This window comes from Dasypus novemcinctus, chromosome 1, assembly GCF_030445035.2.
Source record: "Dasypus novemcinctus isolate mDasNov1 chromosome 1, mDasNov1.1.hap2, whole genome shotgun sequence".
Lineage (NCBI taxonomy): Eukaryota > Metazoa > Chordata > Mammalia > Cingulata > Dasypodidae > Dasypus > Dasypus novemcinctus.
Window position 1 is genome coordinate 98,750,605 of NC_080673.1, and position 9,608 is coordinate 98,760,212.

General features: G+C 40.6%; 1 pseudogene; it reads right to left on the reverse strand.

The window, feature by feature from the left end:
• Positions 1 to 6,930: 6,930 nt before the first annotated feature.
• On the reverse strand, positions 6,931 to 8,395 carry LOC101432156 (SWI/SNF-related matrix-associated actin-dependent regulator of chromatin subfamily D member 2-like; annotated as a pseudogene).
• Between the last annotated feature and the right edge of the window lie 1,213 nt (positions 8,396 to 9,608).

Genomic DNA, 9,608 nt, shown 5'->3' on the forward strand with positions numbered 1-9,608 from the left:
CTATCAGTCTATGTCTTTTTTAAAAAATTTTTTAATTCATTTTGTAAAAATATTATATTAAAAAAAATGAGGTCCCATTCAACCCCACCACCCCCACCCCACCATTCCCCCCCCTAGCAACACTCTCTCCCATCATCATGTATCAGTCTATGTCTTTTGATTGGGAAGTTCAAGCCATTAACATTCAATGTTATCACTGTAAATGTATTACTTACTTCATCCATTTCCTCTTTGGCTTTCAGTTGTCATATCTTATTGTTTGTCTTTTTATCCTTTAATTTACCCTCATTAATAATCTTCCTTTCCATACTCTTCTCCAAGTCTCATGCCCTTGTTTTGTCCTTTCAGGCAACAGAACTCCCTTTAGTATCTCTTGCAAATCTGGTCTTTTGGCAACATTCTCTATAAATTTTTGTTTGTTTGTGAAGACTTTGAGCTCCCTCTCATTTTTGAAGGACAGTTTTGCCAGATACAGAATTCTAGGCTGGCAGTTTTTCTCTTTCTGTTCCTTAAATACAGCATACCTTTTCCTTTTCCCAATTCTGGTTTCTGATGAGAGCTCAGTCTGTAATCTTCTTGAGGTTCGCATGTATGTGATGCTTTGCTTTTCTCTTGCTGCTTTCAGAATCTGCTCTTTATCTCTGATATTTGTCATTCTGTATAGTAGATGTCTCAGGGTAAGTCTATTTGGATTTATTCTGTTTGGGCTGTGTTGTCCTTCTTGGATATTGAAATTTACATCTTTTGTGAGGGTTGGGAAGTTTCAGTCATTATTTCCTCAAATATTCTTTCTGCCCCTTTTCCATTTTTCTTTCCTCTGGGACACAGATAATGCACATGCATGTGCATTTTGCATTGTCACTCAATTTCCTGAGACTCTGTTCCATTTTTTCCATTCTCGTCTCTTCGAATTTCCAGTATTTTTCAGTTTGGATGCTCTGTATTCAAAATCACTAATTCTATCTTCAAGCAATTCAAATATGCTCTTATGTGCCTGTAATGTCTCTTTTTTTTTAATTTTAAATTTATCTTGAAATAAGCATTAGATGACAGAAATGTTACAGTGAAAATATAGAAGGATTTCCATATACTCCTCCCACACTTTTTCTCATTAACAACATCTTTCATTAGTGTGGTTCATTTGTTACAATTGATGAACACATATTGAAGCACTGCTACTAACCGTGGTCTATAGTTTATATTATGGTTTACACTTTGCACTACACATTTTTATAGGTTTTCACAGAATATATAATGGCCTGTATCTATCATAGTTATGTCATGTAGAGCAATTTCAATGTCCCCAAAATGCCTCATGTTGTACCAATTCTTCCCTCTCCCTCCCCTCAGAATCCCTGTGGCCTTTTCCTTTATATCAATGCTACAACTACTTCCATTGCTAGAATAATAATGCGCCTATTTTAGTCCATAGTTGCATTCCCACCTTATGTGTACTCATTCCTCAATCTTGAAGATTTTAGGGTGATAATACTCACTCTGTTTCTTATTGAGAGAGGGCTTAGATCCCATGGGGCAAAGGGCATAACTGTCTTGGTTACAGTTACAGATGTTCTCTATTTTTTTGGGGATAGATGTTACCATCCTTTTGTTAGTTGCCCTGAGTGAGTCCAGTGAAATGGAAAGTAGGTGTTGCAACTCTGCTGAGATTCCCTCTAATGTATTTTTAATCTCATCCATCATATCTGTCATCCCCATAACCTCTGCTACTTTTCTTTACAGGCTTTCAAATTATTCTTTATACTTAGCCAGTGTCTTCTTAATATCCTTTATCTCTTTGGTTATTTTTTCTTTCAATTCTTTGAATTGATTTAGGAGTTTTGTGTGATTATCATTGATAAAATCCTGAAATACTTTAGGATATTTGGTTTGTTCCTTTGGTGGGGCCATCTCTTTCTGTTTTCTAGTATGACTTGTAATTTTTTGCTGATGTCTAGGCTAGGCTTCTGATTATGCTGTTGAATTTACTTTGATGGATAATTTCTCTCTCCTGCCTATTATTTTTTTTCACAACTCTTCTTTGATATTTGGCTCAACTTAGTCTTTCTAATTGCCCAGTTTAAGTTATTAAAATAAGGCTAAGGACTCAATAATGGAGCATAAATGTTCTCCCAGGAGATAGAGAACTGAGACACCTAAAAGTGGCTTTTCTCTGAAATTTCCAGGCTGGCCAGCACATGGTACTTGTCAATGTACCTTACCATGGAAGTGTTTTCACTCTCTGCCTTCCTGTGTTTTTGTCTGGCCAGAACTGACATTCAAAGTGGGCTTTCCTGGCCAAATTAACTAAAGAGAAGCCCCCCAACGACCCCTCCCTTTTTCACTCTAACAGCTGACAGGGAGAAAAGTGTCTGTTTCCCTCTCAGTTGACTGCAGTGAGCCAGGCATTTTACCTGAATTTAATATCTTGGGGATGGGGGAGGGAAGCCCTTCCTGGCCACCATGGAGGTTTGGTAACTCATATTTGTTGATTTGGGTTCTTTGTCTCTCTGTCCCTCATCTTCCTGGGAGTTGTGGAGCACTGTCCTGGTCTGCTGACCCCCAAAGCAGGTCTCTCAGACAGCTTTTGGTCCTTTGTCCATTGTTTTTGTGGGAGAGTTGAGTCCTGCTTGCCTAACCTGATGGCATCTTCCTGGAACATTTTTTCTACCACATATATTTGTAAATAAAGTTTTCTTGGAACACAGTTCTGCTATTTTGTTCATGTATTGTTTATGGCTGCTTTTATGCTTTTGTAAAGTATGCTTTACATGGTATAGTTGAGTAGTGTGACAGAGGCTGTATACAGCCTAAATATTCACTTTTGGATCTTCACAGAAAAAGTTTGCTAATTCCTGCTCTAGGAAAAAATACCTAAGCAAGAAGAGAAATAAATCTAGGAGGATACCTTAGGTTAATGAAGTTAGGATGAATGAAAAACTTGGTAAAGTTTACTGTTGTTTAAATAATAAAGGACCAAAACAAACTAAAATAATTTGGAAAGATTCCAGACCTGAAGTGTTTTTGATGACAACATGAGTGGGAGGAAAGACCAGAAGAGGTAAGTTTATGCTAAAGCCCTTGACTTGTTCAGGCAGCACTCCAGTATATAGGTTTTCAGATTTGCATGAACAATGGCACCCCATATAAGGAGGATCCCCTCCCACCATATGTCCATCTTAAAGTGATAATTTGTCCTCACTCACTTGTGGACAAGGACGGAGGTTGCGGGGCTGGAGGGAGCACAGGTAGTTGTGTGTACAACCATGGTGTGATGTGTGAGCTGCTGAGCTCCTGAGAGAGTGGTTCCTGTGGGCATAACTAGTGATTTTTGCTGGGGCACTACAACCAGAACCAGTCCCCTCTCCCCACCTGCTATCAGTATCTAATATTTAAAAACAGTTTTATTGACATATAGTCACATACCATACTCTCCATTCAAAGTGTGTAATCACTGTATTGTGCATTCATCCCCACAAAAAATTTTTTTAGAAAAATATCATTACTCCAAAAAAAGAACTCCACATCCCTTAGCAGTCACCTCTCAACCCCTCTATCCTTCCCCAACCCAACATAACCACTAATCTAATTCCATCTTTATAAATGATTTATATTTACATTTTATATAAATGGAATCATATGACAATATGTTGTAATTTGTGTCTGGTTTCTTTCACTTAGCATAATGCTTATTTTGTTTTGCCTGATGTTAACTTGTAACATTAACATACAATTTTTCAGTTTCAAATAAAAATAGTCATACATGCAATATTATCCATATTCATGTTTCACATGAGGTTTCACTATGTGATACAGTCCCATTTTACATTTTTAAGCTTTCCTTCTATTAATATACATGACCTTAGACTTTCCTTTTCAACCACTGTCATACCCATATAATAGAACTGCTGGATACAAACACTATCATGTGCTTTCACCTTTTGTATTCATTTCCAAAGATTAACAGTCTTTTATCAATTCTGCATAGATTTACTCTCAGCTTTCCATTCTCTAGTCTCATTCTATTTTCTGGTGACCTAATTCTAATTATTAATTCCATGAGTTTACACAATATATTTAGTTCATAATAGTGCATTCATACAGTATTTGTCCTTTTGTGTCTGGCTTGTTTCACTAACAACGTAGTGTCCTCCAGGTTCATCCATGTTGTCATATGCTTCATGACTTTATTTCTTTTTTCCACTGCATAATATGCATACACCACAGTTTGTTTATCCATTCATTGGTTGATGGAAACCTGGGTTTTTTCCATCTTTTGGTAATTGTGAATAATTCCACGATGAACATCGGTATGCACATGTCTGTTCCTGTCACTCTTCTCGGTTCTTCTGGGTAGTGGTATTGCTGGATCACATAGCAAGTCTATTTTTGACTTCTTAGGAATTGCCAAACAATCCTTCACAGTGTCTGTAACGTTGTACATTCCCACTATCAGTAAATAAGCATTCCTATCTTTCTACATCTTCTCCAATATTTGTAGTTCTCTGTTTTTAAAAAAATACTGGCTTCTATTAGGTGTTGTAACAATTTGATATGGTTTATGAATTCCAAAAATAGATATTGGATTATGTTTGTAAACTGGTCTGTACCTGGGCATGATTAAATTATGATTAGGGCTTTGATTGGGCCATGTCAGGACACTGAGTCCCTGCCCCCTTGGTGGGTAGGGACTCACAGATAAAACTACATGGCAGATCAGAGGAGTTAATTGAATTTTTGATGTTGGAGTTTTGATACTGGAGTTTTGAGCTGGAGCCTAGGAAGTAAGGATACAGAGGAGCAGAGCAGTTGAGCCTGGAGAGAATCAAGACCTGGGGAGACAGAGCCGGTTGCCTAATAGTCTATAGATGGCCTGGTGTAGCAAGGCAAAACCTACAGAGCCTCATAGTCTACAGCTGACCTTGTGGAGAAAAAAGGGGAGCTGAGCCCAGAAAGAAATGAGCTCCAGGAAGAGAGGCACCCAGAAAGCCTGAATCTTGGCAGATGTCCACAGCTGTCTTTGCTTCAACACATGGCAATAGACTTTGGTGAGGGATGTAAATTATGCTTTATGACCTGGTGACTGTAAACTTCTACCCCAAATAAATACTCTGTATAAAACCCAACAGATTTCTGGCATTTTGCATCAGCACCTGTTTGGCTGACTAATACAGGTATGAAATGACATCTCATTATAGTTTTGATTTGCATTACCCTAATTGCTTGATGTTGAACTTTTTCTCATGTGATTTTTTTCACCATTTGTATTTCTTCTTTGGACAAATGTCTGTTCAAGTCTTTGTCCATTTTTAAAGTAGCAGTTTGTCTTTTTATTGTTCAGTTGTAGCATCTCTTTATATATCAGCGATATTAAACCTTATCATGCATAACCTTTCTAAATATTTCTCTCATTGAGTTAGCTGCCTTTTCACCCTTTTGACAAATTCCTTTGAGGTGCAAAAGTGTTTTAATTTTAAGGACGTTAATTTATGTTTCCTTCTTTCCCTCCCTCCCTCCCTCCCTCCCTCCCTCCCTCCCTCCCTCCCTCCCTCCCTCCCTCCCTTCCTTCCTTCCTTCCTTCCTTCCTTCCTTCCTTCCTTCCTTCCTTCCTTCCTTCCTTCCTTCTCTCCCTCCCTCCCTAAACCAATAAACAAAAGGATTTATTTGGAAATGTCCAAACCTGCCGGAAGTGGCTCTTGTGAAGCCCTGGGCCCACTCTCTTTACCAAGCTCCAGAGGGCAACAACAATCCTCCCAGCCTCCCTCCTTCACCTTTCCTGCTACCCACTGTGCACACACCCATACCTCAGGCCATCCTAGAGAACTAGGATATCCCCTCCCTGGAGGAGTTTTCACCTCCCTGGGTCCAAAAGCTAGATTGGCAGCCCTTTCTAGAACCCTTGGAAAATGATGGCGGCAGGAGCTGCTTGCATATATTGAGGAAAAAAAATAAGGAAGGAGGCCCAAAACAGGGCTCCCTGAAAAAACCCAACTTACCCCTGTACAAAAAAAGTGGCTCCCACATAAAAAAATCTGCTTCCTAAATAGTGTAAATAGTCAAAGGAAAGGGAAAAATCAGCAGCAAGACTGGGTTTGTAGGAATAGCAAAAAGTGTTGTGTTAGAAAAGCTAGGAAGAGTTTGGGGCTGGGCCCCACTTCCTGACCTTGCTCCCAAGAACCAGCTCTGACACTTACCCCAAGGTAGATCCTGTAAACATGCAAACCCAGTGGCTTTTGGTTCTGAAATTTCTGTTACAATGTCAAAGCACAGCCTCCAGCAGTCCTACTTGGGCCTGCCTCCAGTGGGCAGAGAAGGCATTTTTTTTTTACTATTTTTTTTGTCTTTATTTATTTTTTAATATTACATTAAAAAAATATGAGGTCCCCATATACCCTCCACCCCTTCACCCCACTCCTTCTCCCATAACAACAATCTCCTCCATGATCATGAGACATTCATTGCATTTGGTGAATACATCTCTGAGCACCACCTCATCTCATAGTCAATGGTCCACATCATAGTCCACACTCTACCATGTCCCACCCAGTGGGCCATGGGAGGACTTACAATGTGAGGTAACTGTCCCTACAGCATAACCCAGGACAACTCCAAGTCCCGAAAACACCTCCACATCTCATCTCTTCCTCCCATTCCCTACCCCCAGCAGCCACCATGACCACTTTCTCCACACCAATAAGAGGAGGCAAGTTTTGAACCCAATTAAAGCCAATGCAAAAGGTAAGTAATAAGGCGTTGGGAACCCAAACAACAAGAAATCCTACCACTACATTTATGAAACTAAAGCTGCTGGGTAGAGGGTAACAGGAGACACCCATCACACCTCCTTATCTTACGAGTCTGCAGTCCCTCCCCTTCTAGGCTGAGGAAGGTATTGCTCTAGGACTGGGAAGTAAGGAAAAGATAGTTGAACATTTAGGCCAGGAGAATTCCCAGAACCTGTTCCAGTTCCTGCCTTTGCTGCTGCACCTTGGCAAAGATGTGCTTCTCCACTGCTTCTTGGGCCCAGAGCTAGCTGTAGAAAGCAGCTCATCATTCCTTCTCAAGATTCCCAAGCACATCAGTGATGACCTTGAGGGCTCAGTGCTGTGAACACAACCATTTCTAGATGAAGTCCTGCGGGTCTGTGCTAAAGCTGATCATGAAATCCCTCTGGGTTTTCAGCTGGTTGATGGACTCCATGGTCTCATGGATTTTGGCATTAGGAGAGGTAATATCCTGCTGATTGGTGGTAGAAGCTAGAAAATTGCTCATTTGGGCCTTTGTTGGGTCATTCACTTCCACATCAATATCATTACCAGGCAGTCGTCTCTTCATTAGGGTCCACTCTAATGACATAGTTGATGACAATGGTGTTTGGATGCTGCAGCAACCCAGCCAACTTCATGAGAATCTAAGAGAAATGGAGGTGACTACAACCGAAGATCTGGCTAATGTAATGGTTGCAATTCATGTACTTGTGTTTATGCATCTTGCAGCTGGTTGTGTTTGATGTATAGCCACAGGGCCTGCATGATGATAGCCTTGTCTGGGTGTATACTGCCAGCAGCCTCCCCAAGTAGGGCTCCAAATTGCACTGGGAAGACTGATGATCTAGCATGAGCAGGAGGGTGTAGTTGACTTTGAAGTCTCCAGGTTGTTTCACCTGGAAGCCATCTGTCTCCTGGGTGGTGGGCATCTGATGCCTGGTTGTCAGACTCATACATTTCCTTGTCCAGCTCACTGAGAAGGCTCTTAAACAACAAAGAAAACTTCCTCTTCTGTTTTCTTGGATCATCCACCAGTTTTCCCTTCACTTGGAGTTTCAAGGAAGCCAACTTGTTCTCTGATGGGGTTCCCTCTGAGATGTCCGAAGTTCCTGCACTGTCACCTTCTACCTTGCTGGGACTGAGTGTATTGGATATATAGATCTGAAGCTTTTGCTTTTGCTGTCAGAGGCTTTTTGATGGCCTACTGGATCCCTATCCAATTGTGAGTGATGGTCTGGTCCAGATTTGGCTCAAAAGCCAAGAGATCCATGCATGCCTGAGATTCTGGGACCAGCTCCTGAATTTGCTGAGGTAGAAACTTATCCACCTTCTTCCTCCTCTTTAGCCCCGGCACTGGGTGGGCATCAGGGGCTGGGCCTGGGGCATGAGCAGGAACTTTTGAAATGCGTCCATCACTTGGCAGGAGGCATGCCAAGTTGAAGGGGAGCAGCTGTGTCAAATGAGGGCCCAGCAGAGAATCCCACCAGCAAGCCAGCCAAGGGCATCAGACTCCTGGCAACATGCCAGGCTACTGGTAGGACACTGTGGGGACCATGGGCCCCATGGGGCACAAGGCAATGGTCCTGGAGACCACTACTGCTTCCAGTCACCCTGGTCCCCTGAGCACCCATCTTGGCAGCATGCTGGTCCAGCAGGGGAAAAAACCATACCCTGATGGCAAGGCTTAGGCACTGGCGGCCAGTCTCAGCAGGGGCAGCGGGAACCCACCTATGCCACAACCAACATGGCTCTGTACCATTTCTTTTTACTTTTGTGGCTTTTCCTTTGGGTGTAAAGTTTCAGAAACTACTGCCTACTACAAAACCTTGGAGATGTTTCCCTATATTTCCTTCTAGTAATTTTATGGTCCTGGCTTCCATATTTAGGTCCTTAATCCATTTTGGGTTGATTCTTGTATAGGGAGTGAGATAGAGGTCCTCTTTCATTCTTTTGGTTAGGGATTTCCAGTTCTCCCAGCACCATTAGTTAAGACTGTTTTGGCCTGTCAGCATGGACTTTGTAGTTTTGTCAAAAAACAGTTGGCTATAGAGTTGAGGGTTTATTTCCAGACTCTCAATTTTATTCCACTGATCACTGTGTCTATCTTTAGTCCAATGTCACATAACTTTGTAATATACAACTGTGTATCTCAGTATATACACTGTATATATCACTATAACTTTGTAATATATTTCAAGATCAGGCAATAAAAGTCCTCCCACATCACTCTTCTCCTTTTAGGATGCTTTTTGGTTATTCCAGTGCAATTTCCCTTCCAAATAAATGTGGTAATTGCCTTTTCTATTTCTGTAAAGTGGGCTATTGGGATTTTAATCAGTATTGTATTAAATTTATCAGTTTGGGTAGAATTAATGTCTTTACAATATTTAGTCTTCCAATCCATGAACACAGAATGTCTTTCCATTTGTTTAGGTCTTTGATTTCTTTTATCATTGTTTTGTCATTTTCTGAATATAGGTCCTGTAAATCTTTGGTTAAAATGATTCCTGGGTATTTGAGTCTTTTTGTTGTATTGTAAATGGAATTTTTTCCCCTGATTTCCAGCTTTGATTGTTCAATAACAGTGTTCAGAAACATTAGTGAATTTTGCATCTTGATCTTATATCCTGCCACTTTGCTGAACTTGTTTATTAACTCAAGTAACTTTGTTGTAGACATTTCAAAATTTTCTAAATATAGGATCATGTCATCTACAAATAGTGAGAATTTTACTTCCTCTTTTCCTATTTGAATGAATTTTTTCTTGTCAAATTACTTTAGCTAGAATTTCTATCACAGTATTGAATAACAGGCGAGGCAGTGGGCATACTGTCTTGTTCCTGA